The following is a 13752-nucleotide window of genomic DNA, read 5'->3' as shown; positions in this document are numbered from 1 at the left end:
TTCCTGATTTCATTCACTTTCAGTCTTAAGATGCTAGAGATGGAGGAAAACTAAGCCACAAATGAGATTTTGCTATCTGTGCTATGCCATAATTTCACACTGACTACTTGACAGGCTTTGTAGTAGGCACTGAAGGGAAAGAAATTGTTTGAAACATTTAGGCAGTGGAGACTATGCTGTATCTAAACAGTATTGTAGGTAATGGAGGAGTCTTGGCTTGGGCTTGGGTAGAGTTGAGGTGTCTAGGTGTTCTCATCTAGAACAGGGGACATCTCAGAGGGACCTTTGAGTATTTGAGGAAGACCCTGTTGGAGGACAGAGTATTAAGGACAAAACAAGGAGTTAGGAAAAGCAAGGGATCGTGAGAATATAGCCTGTTTAAAAACCAAAGAGAAGCTGGCGTTGGTGTCTCACACCTATAATCCTAGCTGTTCAGGCAGCTGAGACCTGAGGATGGCAGTTCGAAGCAAACCAGGGCAGAAAAGTCTGTGAGACTCTTATTTCCAATGGACCAAAAAGCCAGAAGTAGCTGGCCTTGTGGCTCAAGTGGTAAAGTGCTAGCCTTGAGCACAAAAAGATTCAGGAACAGTACCCAGGCCCTGAGTTCAAGTCCCACGACTGACCCCCCCCCCCAAAAAAAAAGGCTGAGACACAGTGTCCAGGCCCTGAATTTAAGCCCCAATACTGGCACAAAACAAAACAACAACAACAAACAAAGAGCTGTTAAGGGTGAGTAGATGTAGTAGGAATGGTAGGAAGGAGGGAGGGGAAGTAGGTGTCATTTTAGAGCTCACTCAGGAGAGAGCCTTGGGTGTATGAAGTTCAAGCTTTGTGGATGGGAATCATTAAACTCTACCACCTCCTCCCTACACCATGACCTTCTTATAGGACATTTCTGCCCAAGGATGGATTGATTCTCCCTCACTGGAAGATGCTCTGAAAGATCTTTACCTGTCTCTGAAGATATCCAGCAGGTTACAATATGGAAACCAAAGAGACTAGGCCATGCCTTCGGAGGATTTTGTGATAACCCAGGTGAGAACTCGCCACCTGTTTCCTGGAGTGCATGTCTACACTATACTGCTACATCCAGTGACAGATGCTTTACTGGTACCTATGCCGTATATGGCTTGAATCCCAGTGACCTTCCTTACTAGAACTCATGCTCAGGTTTTCAGATAGGCCATGACTACCATGGCAATAGGCAAACTCAATCACGGTGCCCTGGACATGCATGCCACAGAGACGGCACCAGAAGAAAGAATCAGAGGTTCCCCATGTCTTAGCCGAGCTGGGGTTGGGTTTACCATTCCTTTAGTTTGTAGTAGAGTCTTCCCTGCCATGCTCATTGGAGTTCTAGATGAGTTGGACTGGGGAGGCCTGCCCTATGCCAGTGTAAACTCAAAGGCTCCCTGCTTCTCTGTGGGATGGCTGCAGACATGCTTCAGCAGGCCCTGGGCTGCACCTTGGTGGATTCCTGTATTACCTCACCTCGCTAAATATCTGCTGGTGTCATCCCGTGGAGATGAGAAAGCTTTACATGCTCTGCAGGCTTCTAATCCCAGAGACCAAAGCCTGCAACCCAGCCCTGTTCTCTGAGCATTGCTTACAAAAGTTTAGAGCATTGTGGTGTGTATATCCTAGGTGTCTAGAAGAATAAAGATCGCATGAAGGCTGAACACCTCTGGGGAAACCTGAATTGAAAAATACGAACTGGTTTGCTTTCAGGCCTTCTTTCCCTCTTGAAGTTGCTGATAAATCTTGTGACTCTGCAAGACAGGGAAGCTTATGAACAGTCCACACCCCTTCAATCAGGCTACTCTGTTCCTTGTCCTTGTGGCTATTAATCTGCTGGGAAGCAAGAAACACTGCAGGAGTCTAGCCTTGTCTGGAGTTCATTGTGAGGGCAGGTAGACTTTACCTCCTAGACTTTGCAGAGATTTATAATTGGGGACAGCAAAATGTAGGTTAGCCTAGGGCAGCTCCAGATCATGTGTTCCCTAAATGTCTTTCCTTTCTTCCTCTGAAAGAGTTCTGATTAGGGGTATAGTCTCCTGCAGACCCCAGGGTCCAGCCATTTGGCATGTTGAAACTCGAAGGTCAGCTCATTGTTTAGACTTTGCTTTTGTCAGTAACATAGTCTGATGTCACCTCGTGACTCACCGCTTGTTCCCTGACAACCTCTGATATTTGCCACACGGCCCTGAAATCCTTCTTTATTCAGTCACCAGCCAAAATGCCTCACCTTCTCAAAAGTCATTGTGCAAGGGGGCTGAGGGCACCTGTGCTTGCACGGTGGAAGTGCTGCTGGTTTTGTGGAAGGCGTTTCTTCCTAACACTTTCTTTGGCCATGGCATTCCGGAACCTTCTTCGTTCTTGAACTTTTGGGCTCTGAGTCTGCTGCTCTGTTGCTGAACTGTTGCTGCCTTCATTCTCCCCATTCCCTCGTCTCCTTTGTATTTCTGCTTCTGAAACAGCCATCTCCTTCTGGCAGGTGCTTTGAGGAATTTAGCTTAGAAAATATCAGGAAACCATCCTAGTATAGAGAAAAAGCCAAGTGCGCAAGACAGGGGCCAAGGAGAGATGAATGAGAGGACTGTGAGAGTTATGGAGGAAGATAAATGAGTTAGAAAATGTCTTGCTGGTGTCCTTCCCTTCCTTCCTTCACTCCCCTCCCTCCCTCCCTCCTTCCCTTCCTTCCTGACTTCCTTCCTTCCTGCCTTCCTTCCTGCCTTCCTGCCTTCCTTCCTGCCTTCCTGCCTTCCTGCCTTCTTCCCTCCCTTCCTGCTTTCTTCTTTCCCTCCCTCATTTTTCTGTTTTTTTTTTTTGAGGTGCCATGTGTAGCCTCTTGTGTTCAGTTTCAACTGTCATTCATTTGCTTTTTTAAAAAATTCTCCTGATGACAAATTTCTTTTCCTTTCTTTCTTTCTTCCTTCCTTCCTTCCTTCCCTCCTTCCTTCCCTCCCTCCTTTCTTCCTTTCTTTCTTCCTTCCTTTCTTCCTTCCTTTCTTTCTGTCATGGGGCCTGAACTCTGAGCCTGGGCACTGTTCCTCAGCTCTTCAGCTCAAGGCTAGCACTCTACCACTTGAGCTACAACACCACTTCTGGCTTTTTCTGCGTATGTGGTGCTGAGGCATTGAACCCAGGGCCTCATGCATACAAGGCAAACACTCTACCACTGAGCCACCTTCCCAGGCCCAACAAATTTCATTTTTAAAATGTGAATATTTGGCTTCCCAAAATTCTTTACTTGGAGGATTTCTTAGTTTTAGAGTTTTTAAAGTAGAAAGGTTTGCTAATAATATAAATAATAATAATTCTTTTTATTCAACAAGAGTGAACAGTGAGAATTATCTTTTATAGTTGGAAAAACTTCAGAAGAACATTTCAACCCCTTCCAATCGGTTAGAAAACACCAATGAAAACTACTGGTCAGGTTTTTGCATCTGTTTTACTATGGCATGTTTTGGATGTAAACCTGATTCTTATCTGGTTGTAAATGTCTTGGGTAATAGTTTCCAGTGCTTCTTCATGGATGTTTTGTTTTAGATGCTTACATGTGTCTGGAATATACTCAAATCTCTTTCTTACAAATGAACAAAGAAACTGTTTTGCCTTTTAAGCTTAATCATCAAAAAGTTGTTCATATTATAGATCTTAAAACTGCCCCTTTCGTGATTAACCAGTTTGCACGTTTAGCCTTTTCTACCCTCTTCTCTCCCTCTTACTGCATACCTTTGTTTTGCCTATGGAGTTATAATGGCTTCACCTTTAATGGTAGATATTTATATCTACTATGGCAATCTCAAATTTGTTGTTAATACTATAGTTATCAGCTGATTGGCCTATTATAAGGTGTGTGTGTGTGTGTGTGTGTATGGTGTGTAAAATGTATGGTGTGGGTGCTATTTTGCTCGACTGATGCTTTACCATTTGAGCCATACTTCTACTTGAATCTTTTTGGTGGTTAATTGGAGAGTCACAGACTTTCATACCCTGGCTGGCTTTGAACCTTGATCCTCAGATCTCAGCCTCTTGAATAGGGAGAGGATTATAGGTGTGAGCCACCAGCACTGGTTTATAAAGTCTCCATGATGATTTTCCTCTGATAAAATGAAACCTAAACTAAACAAAAACCAAATCAGACCTCCCCCCCTCTCAAAACTACAAAACCTGACCAAACACATTGGCTTCAGAAACCTTATGGTTTCTTTCTTCTTGTTTCTTGTTTAAAACATATATACCTATACCTCTAAATATACACCAGTAGTCTATTTCAAAATGGGTTGCTAATGATGCTTTCAACCCTGGGATGTAATGACTGAAAAATATATTTGTACATAGCCATTAAATCAAATGTTAGTTGTACAAGTTCCACTACCTTTTGTTGACTTTAATTGTGGAGAAAAGGCCATTTAATTAAAAAATTCCCCTTTCTTCCTGGCTCCCCACCCCCATCACTCAATTGTCTCCCAAGACCAGGAAGTTTATATGTAAACAGAAGCTGTAATGGACCCCTGACCTCTGGGGGCTTTCAACCAGGTCAATCTACAGAGGGATTAACCCCAAATACCAACTTGCTCTCAGAGGTAAAATTGTTCCCCAGGAGGCGGGTATCACCAAAGGGTTTTCTTCTCTTTGGGCTTTTCCATTCACCCCACAAATAAGGACTCCTCAAAGAGAAGCCTAAAGGCGGTTCTGGAAAGCAAATTGCTGGGCAGGAAGGGGCTGGGAGAGATACTGTGCCTTTTCTGTGCTTTTATAGCGCTCCCCCCGCCCCCAATCTGTTCTCCCCAGTCTCAAGAGGGGGAATAATTTCCCAATAACCTTCCAGATCTTTGCGTGCTCTGGGGAACGAACAAGCTACTTGGTCTCACAACACATTCTGTCAACGAGTTTCTGAGTGTGTCCACTCCCAGTTTTGGATTTTCCCACTAAGTGTACTGGACTGTGGACCCTGGTCCTGATCACCACTAAGGGCATATCAGGGATGCAACAAGAAGGGGCTGTGGGATGGTTGGGGATTGCATTTCCATTCTTAAGGTAGACAGGAACCGAAGTACTGGCCTGCAAGGGGACCATCTACAACCCTGTTTTGTTCACTGTAGCTCTTCCCCTTGAACTGGGCATCAAGCTCTGGGTTAGATTCCAAGTCAGACTAAAAGCAGTCCTGACTGCCCCCAGTCCTCTGCTTGCTGGGCAGAATGGCTGAGCATGGATTCTCTCTACTTAATGTCACCCATTGCTATTGGATTCCCGGATGGCCTGGACAGCCTGCTCCCAGCCAGGGTACCAACAAGACCAGGAGATTTTCCTAGGGTAAAGCATCCTGTCACCATGTGGACTCCCCAGCCATTTTTCACCAGAGACAAAGTATCTGTATTTTAAAGGCACCGTGTGGTGGCATGTCCAGAAAGTTCCCAGGTTATTAAGAAGGGGGTGGAGTGGGGAGAGGGCCCAATGAGGCTACTTACTTAATAGCTTCTAACAGCTGTGGAAAGTTTGATGCAGCAGGGGCACCCAGACAGAAAATTAAAAAACTAATAAAGTCCTCAGTGTGGGGTGCTGGCATCAGGACAGCTTTACTTCTCCAGACACCTAATAAAGAGACATTCCGGGACACTAACTCATAAGGGAAACCTGCAGGGGTCACGGAGAACAGTGGAAAGTGAGCCATGGAAACATAGCCGTCACTTGCATCCCTGCCGGGAAGCTTCTCCCTCGCTTTTTTTTCAGTTCAGATAAATGGCAGGGTGCTCAGGACGAGAGAAAATGGGGGTGTGTGCTTCCTGGGGTTCTTGATGTACAAATCTCCCTTTCATGGGCAGAAGGACAATGGGGCTGATGTTTGACACTGTAGGCATGAGACATGAAGACCGAAGGTAGGGTGGCTTGTGAAGGTGGCAGAGAAAGGGACTTTTGGGAATTCCAGTTTGTTCAGCTGGGTTTGATGAAGCACCTTCCTTAGCAGGTTTTCTTAGATAGAATTTTTCCATTGGGGTTTCTGGGTCATTTCAGATTAGAGTTTTGTGTTGGCAATTAGGTTTATGGGGTTGCTGATTGAGACTTTTGGGTTTTGAGGGACAATTTTGTTGTTTTGATTTGATTCTCAAATGGAGCTGCATCTCTTTGAAGAGAAGAATTAATGGTGACTTTAGCCATATACGACTATACAGTTTGGTTTCAATCAAACCATGTAGCAGTCTCCCTTTATCCATGGTTTTGTGTTTTGTAGTTTCAGTTACCAACAATCAACCATGGTTCAAAACTATAAGTGGAAAATTCCAGAGATAAATAGTTCATGTTTTATGGTGCACAACACATATATTTATAGTAGTGGGATGAAATCTCTACCAACCTTCTCCATCCTGTCTGGGATCTAAGTCATCTCTCTGTCCAAACTGTATCCACACAATCTCCACACTGCATGCACTCCCGCCCATTCGTATAGTCATTTAGTAGCCATCTCAGTTATCAGTGCTCAAGTTCAACAGGTTGACCCATGGTAACAATGAGATGTACAAGACACTATGTTGAAAACGAACTTACAACTTCAGGTAGGAGGGAGTGATGGTAGTGGGAAAACAAGGGAGGGGGTAACAATGCTCAATAGGAAATGTACTCATTACCTTACTCATGTAACTGTAACCCCTCTGTGCAGTATCTTTACAATAAATAAAAAAATATATTTTAAAAAACTATCCTTTATTTGACTGACTGGTGTCCCTAAAGTGTAAGAGTGCGGAGCCATGGGAGAGACAGAGCATAAAGCAGGAGAGAGGAGAGCAAGTTCTGGTGGCTCATGCCTGTGATCTTAGCTACTTGGGAGGTCGAGATTGGAAGGATTGTGGCTGAAGATCAGCCTGGGCATTAAATTCAATCTTAATCAACATCTGGGAGTGATGATTTGAACCTGTCATCTTAGCTACACAAGAGGCTGAAATTGGGAGGATTGTGGCTTCAGGCCCGACATTTCCCTCCCTCTCCCCAGCCCCCTGCCAAAAAAAAAGAGAAAGTTTGAGACTTCATCTCAATAGGAATATCTGGCTGTGCGTGCATGTGCCTTTTATTTCAAATGTAGCAGAACGCCTAAATAGTAGAACTGTGACAAAAATGGACCCATGCACAAAGTGAGAGCCTGTCCCAAAATTAGCTAGATTAAAAAGTGCTGGAGCCATGGCTTAGGTGATAGAGCACCTGCCTAGCAAGTGCAAAGCCTTGAGTTCAAACCCCAGTACTGCCAAAAACAAAAACAAAAAGCAAAACAAAACCCCAGACAAACCAAAACAAACCAATATAAAAGAGCAAATTAACTCAGATGATCTCTGGCCTTGGGTAGCAGTGGTGCAGAGAACATAGGTAAAAACAGTATATGTGCACCTTTGGGTGTTTCTATGATTTTAGATCTCCACTGGGAGATGTGGAAAGCATCCTTCCTCTGGGGGCAGGGTTAGGAGCTCCTGGTTGAGCTGACAGTCCCTCTCACGCACATTGCCCAGGTCCAAAAGAAGCATCTGGAAAGAAAAGAGTAAAAAAGTTAGCTCTCTTTCTGCCTGTAGTACTGAGTTCAACCCAGTGTTGACAAAGATTCAGGATTGTTCTCATATTCCATGTAACATTCCAGCTGGTTTTGTAATCTGGAGAGCAGCAAGCAGGCCTCTCTTTGGGATTACCTGTCCACACAGGTAGTGACCACAGCATCAGGTTACCTTTGCATTAGAAAAGTACCATTTCATATTGTTTCTGTCTGTGAGATGGCTTTTGCAAGAAGCCTTAGCAGAGCCCTTGCACTGATTCCTTAGGTCTCCTGATGTAATAAAAGGGTATTTGAGATAGGACCTGGGCTCCATCCCAGCCAGCTCTGCCATTAACTAGCTGCCTGGACAAATCACTAGTCTGGTAGGTTGTGATTTCTACCGTACAGTGAAAGGATGGATGGGAAATGACATCTAAGGCCCCTGCTAGCTCCCAAATGCTATAGTTGCATGAAGTTAGAAGGTTGGACTCTAAGCTGGAGCTCCTGGCTTTGCCATGTCAGAGAGAGTGTTTTCCTTCTGGCTTTTCGTTCAGCTGTGGTTTGGCAGAGGCTGAGCTGTACCCCTTGGGTGTGATGCAGAAGTCTGTGGTTTGTGAGCAAAATGAAACATGAGCTATTGAACTTCCCAAGTGCAGAAGTCCTTTCTTGATCATCTCTGTCCTTGTCCCTGTCTCTTGTTTTTCTGTCTCTGCTCCTTCCCTTCTCCTTTCCTTCCTTCCCTCCTTCCTTCCCCTCCTCCCTCCTTCCTTTCTTCCTTCCTCCTTCGTTCCCTCCCTCCCTCTTTCTCTCCTTCCTTTCTTTCCTCTGTCCTTCCTTCACTCCCTCCTTTCTTCTGTTCCTTGCTCCTTTCCTTCCTTCCTTTCTTCTTCCTCCCTTCTTTCTCCTTCCTTCCCTCTTTTCCTCCTTCTTTTCATTCCTTCTTTTCCTTCCTTCTCTCTCCCTCCTTCCCTCTTTTCTTTCCTTCCTTTCTTCCTTCCTCCTTCCATCCCTCCATCCTTCTTTTCCTTCTTCCCTTCCTCTCTCTCTTCCTTCCTTCTTGCCCTCTTTCCTTCCCTCCTTCTTTCCTTCCCTTCTTTCTTTCCTTCTTTCCTTCCTTCCCATTATGGCTTTTCCCTCCCATGACAGCAGCATAGCCACCTTAAGAAAAAAACAAGTTGCCATGGGGTGGCATGTGCTGTTTTCTAGTAGATAAATCTCTCAAAGGAGGCCTGACTCATTCTGGAAGAATCTAGAACAATGTGTTAAAATTCTAAGTGCATAAGGGCCACATGAGAGTCTTGATAAATTCAGATTCTGATTCAGTAGGTTTTGGGTGGAGGCATGAGTTGTGGCTTATCCAGTGAGCTCCTGGCAATGCTGCTGTTGCGGCTGCTGCTGCAGGCTGCCCGAGAACCACTGTTTCTAACTAGGCTAGCTGGTCCCAGCTCAGATGTCTTTTAGACTTCTCTGAGAGCAGAACTCATGGTATAGGGGATTTTGTTACCAGGCTGTCCAGACTGGGGCTCTTTGGATCAGCACAGAATGAGCCTGCCAGGTCAATTTTCCACACAGGAAGGCTGGCTGAATGTAATCTACCTGGGAATCTGACTTTATATATGTGCCTTTGGATATCTGACACGTGTAGTTTGGTTGTTTTCCTCCTCCTCTTCCTCCTCCTCCTCTTCCTCCTCCTCCTCTTCCTCTTTCTCCTCCTCTTCCTCTTTCTCCACCTCTTCCTTCTCCTCCAACTAGCATTCAGAAAAGAAAAAGGTCTCAACTGGCTAAAAAGCTACTGTGTATTTAAATGAGCTGTGTGCTGGTTAACAGCATCTATGACTTAGAAAATTTAGAACAAGGGTTTTGGCTAAATAAAATAAATCATGTAGAACACCTTTTTTTTTTTTTTTTTTTTTTTTTTTTTTTTTGTCGGTTGTGGGGCTTGAACTCTGGGCCTGGGCACTGTCCCTCAGCTCTTCAGCTCAAGTCGAGCGCTCTACCACTTGAGCTACAGCGCCACTTCCGGTTTTCTGGTGGTTTATTGGAGATAGGAGTCTCACGGTCTCTCCTGCCCGGGCTGGCTTTGAACCGCGATCCTCAGATCTCAGCCTCCTGAGTAGCTAGGATTACAGGCGTGAGCCACCAGCGCCCGGCTGAACACCTTTTTTTCTCTTGGTCGGTCGTGGGGTTTGAACTCTGGGCCTGGGCACTGTCCCTCAGCATTTCAGCTCAAGGCGAAAGCTCTACCACTTGAGCTACAGCGCCACTTCTGGTTTTTGGTGGTTTATTGGAGATAGGAGTCTCACGGTCTCTCCTGTCCTCTCTCCTGTCCGGGCTGGCTTTGAACGGCAGTCCTCAGATCTCAGCCTCCTGAGTAGCTAGGATTACAGGCGTGAGCCCGGCAAGGACACTCTCTTAATCTCATGATGACACCAATTGCCACTTTAGGAGACAAGAGCAGCTTTTATGACTGGTTCTGCAAATTAAAATGGTCAAGAGATATCATTCTAGAACAATAATTCTTGACTGTGCTGTACTGAGCAATGCCCCTGTACTGAAATGGTGCATCTGGATTGGAGGCAGGCTGCTGGTCCTGGTCTGACCCCTGACTCCTGGGCATTGATCTAGATCCACACTGTATGTTGTCTGTCAAGAATGTTGGTTTTCTGGCTCCTAAATTCTAGTGTGTGTTAAGACCAGAGGAGATGTGTGAGAAGTTCAGGTTCCAGGGCCCCACCTTGAGATTCTGTCGTAGGAAGTCTGGGCTGGGCTCCAGGCAAATTACACTTATGATAAAATAACTGGGCAACTCCCACATGGGAGCTCAGAGATACTGCTTGGAGACAATTTTAGAGAACTTCCCAAGGACTTCAAATATCCCCTGCTGGATACATTCAGCTTCTTCCATCTTGGAGGTTTTTAATCTTTGCAAAGGATAAATCACCTTCGACTTTTGTCCTTTACTTCTTTCAGCAGATCACAGTACACTTTCTCCCTCCCTACTAGGTCTGCTCTGGCTGGCTTACATGGTTGAATAGTGGAGGCAAAAGTGGGTCTGTTCATTTGGATGTTCATTTGCTGTTGATAATATGTTCTGGAGACTGCAGGTCCCTTCACTTGAAATGTGCAGTCATGTGGGAATGGCAAAGGCTATGGACTCAAACTTCATCAGACTTGGTCATTTTTGCATCTCAGTTTCCTTATCTGTAAAGTGAGAATGTTGCACTGAAATATGACTTGTGTGAGTCTAGGGCTTCTCTTTCTGGCAGCTTTCCATGTTTTTCTTGTCTGCAGCAACAGGAATTTCAACCTCCAGATTTTGTGTAAATATTGAATATACAGCAAAGGTTGTGTAGAGTGTTGCTGTTTCCTGGGTTGATGATTAATGTGGTTTTCTCACAGCGCGTGATGCCTTCTCCAAAACCTTCTCCTGCCAGTCTGATGAACATCACCAAGGCTGTGTTGTTTTGCTTTTCTCTCTGTTGTCATGCTGAAGAGGAAACATACATTCTATGTTGCCCACAGGGCAGAAATATCCACTCTGTGATATGGGGAAGATGTAAAAGTGGGCTTTCCTATTAGAAGACCTCCTTTATTCCATCTTCTTCTTCCTCCTCCTCCTCTATCTCCCCCTCGCCTCCCTCCCTTCTCCTCCTCCCCCCCTCCTCCCCCCTCCTCTCCCCTCCTCCCCCCTCCTCCTCCTCCTCCTCCTCCTCTTCCTCCTCCTCCTCCTTCTTCTTCTCCTTCTTCTTACTTGCCTATCACATTATGCATAGATTTCTCTGTCCAGTGTCCACTGCCCCCATACTACAGCTTTAGCACACTTTACTAATCTCATTTCCTCGCTATAAGTAACTTGCACTCGCTTTTGTGGTAGTAACTCTCCAACCCACATTAGAAATGTCCGGTTCTGCATTTACAACAGCCTACAGAACATCTCTAATGGGCTGTCTCGTCATTAGGGCAAATTCAAAATGACCTCAAGCTTGTCTATCAGCTTTCCCTTAACCTACTGCTGTCCCCCTCTCTCATTCCTGTTTGTGGAAGCAAGCTGTAGCTTTAGGTAATGAAAATTAGCTGGGGAGATCTTGAACTTCTTCATGCTGTTACCTGATCTTTCACTAAGACCCATTGGTTTGAAATATCTCAGACCGTGTGTGTGTGCGCGCGCGCGCGCGTGCGCGCGCGTGCATGCATGGGTGCACACGCACTCGCACCAATCCTAGGGCTTAAATTCAGGGCCTTGCACTCTTGCTCAGCTTTCTGTTCTACCACCTGAACTATATCTTCACTTCTGTCTTTGTGCTAGTTAGAGATACATATCTCCTGGTTTTGTCTGCCCTAATTGGTTCTGGATTATGATCCTCAGATCTCAGCCTCCTGAGTAGCTAGGATTATAGGCATAAGCCACAGAAGCCCAGCAAAATATCTCAGACTTTAATAGCCAAATCTCTTTTCGTCCTTATATTCCATACAGTTTCTTCTTCCTTCAAAGCAACAATAAAAGCTGTCTAGGTTCTACTCTGTCTAGGTTTAACCTCTGGTTAAATCTTGTGTGTAAAGGAGATTGGTTTGTTAGCAGCATACATGCAAGTGACGCTTGCAGACATCATAAACCAAGTTTAAACCCATGGTATATGGGTGCCAAAGAAGCTCATGTACATATGCTTTCATTAAGCAAAATGTACACTGATTGTCCTGATCAGAAGATCTTTCTGCTGTGTACTGTTTGTGTATTTCTTTTCTGGGTTATCAAAGACAAGGACTTAAAAATCTCTCATTAAGGGCTGGGGGTTTAGCCCAGTGGAAGGGTGCCCGCCTGGCGCGCGTGCAAGGCCCTGGGTTCGGTTCTCAGCCCTGGGTGTGTGTGGGGGAAATCTCTCTCATTACTATTTCATTTCTATCAATTTCCTTGGCTTTCTGGGGACTCCTACTTCTTTATCTTTATTCTGTGTGAAGTGTGTGATGAGGTTTGTGAGGATTTGGTGTGTGTGTGTGTGTGTGTGTACTGTGCACATGCATGAGCATGTACAAGTCCTGGGGCTTAAACTCAGGGCCTGAACACTGCCCCTGGGTTTCTTGCTCAAGGGTGGCAAAACCTGAAAAGCTTCAGGTGTCAGTGGCTTATGGCTCCTCAGAAAGCTATGATCCTGAGGATTGGGGTTCAAATCCAACTTAGGCAGGAAAGTTCATGAGACTTTTTCCCCCCAACTGACCACCAAAAAGCTGGAAGTGGAGCCATGACTCAAGCAATAAAGTGGTAGACTTGAGAAAAATAAAGAATGAAAATAAAAAGCTAAGCTACAGTGCCCAGGCCCTGAGTTCAAGTTCCAGGACTAACATACACAGAGAGAGAGGAGAGAGAGAGAGAGAAAGAGAGAGAGAGAGAGAGAGAGAGAGAGAGAGAGAGAGAGAGAGAGAGAGAGAGAGAGGAGAGAGAGAGAAGCATAGGTCCTACTTAAAACTTCTGTTTATACTGATTTGAAAAATTTATATATATATATATATATATATATATATATATATATATATATATATATGAATGAATATTCTTTTTCTTTTTCTCGTTCTAGGATTTGAACTAAGGGCCTGATTGCTTGCCTGGCTGGCACTCCACTACTCAAGCCATACTGAGCATGTTGAAGGTAGAACCTCTGAGACTTTTCTACTTGGACTGGCTTAACAGCATATCCCATGGATCTCAGCTTCCTAGTAGCTAGGATTAGAGATGTGAATCACCCATATATTTCCTTTTTCTTTTGTTTTAAACTTTAACTAGGGTGCAGAAAGGGAGGGAGGAAGGGTGAACAAATGCAGTCATGGTATTCACTATACACTATGTGAAAAATGAACTCTGCAACCTCTGGTCAGGGATGAGAGAGGGAAATTGGGGAAAGCAAAGGAAGAGTTGACATTGTCCAAGAAGAATTGTACTCCTTACCTGACTTATGAAATGGTGACCCTTCTGTACAACGCCTTAATAATAACAATAAAGTTATATTTAAACATTTTAACTAGAGTACATTGATAGTATATGTGGTTTTCATTGCGCTAATTCCATAAATAGGTATAGTATCGTTTGCAAAGGGTTTATATTCTATTATCCTCTCCTCCTCCTCCTTTCACAAATAATGTTTGCTAGGTTACTTTATATTATCTTGAAATATATATATATATATATATATATATGTATGTGTGTCCATCATCATCATCATCATCATCACCATCATCTTAAGTCT

The 13752-nt window shown here is 44.5% G+C and overlaps 1 long non-coding RNA gene across 3 annotated transcripts in view; it reads left to right on the top strand.

The window, feature by feature from the left end:
- Positions 1-13527, top strand: part of LOC138831650 (uncharacterized) — a 71961-nt gene extending 58434 nt beyond the window's left edge. For all 3 annotated transcript variants that reach the window (XR_011373411.1, XR_011373412.1, XR_011373410.1), the window contains 2 exons: positions 889-1035; positions 13087-13527. This is a non-coding gene — a long non-coding RNA (uncharacterized lncRNA). The remainder of the gene's footprint in view (positions 1-888; positions 1036-13086) is intronic.
- The last annotated feature ends 225 nt before the right edge of the window (positions 13528-13752 follow it).

This window comes from Dipodomys merriami, unplaced genomic scaffold, assembly GCF_024711535.1.
Source record: "Dipodomys merriami isolate MVZ:Mamm:240054 unplaced genomic scaffold, mDipMer1.0.p SCAF_2, whole genome shotgun sequence".
In the NCBI taxonomy this organism is placed as follows: Eukaryota; Metazoa; Chordata; class Mammalia; order Rodentia; family Heteromyidae; genus Dipodomys; species Dipodomys merriami.
This window is presented reverse-complemented; position numbering and strand designations above follow the sequence as displayed.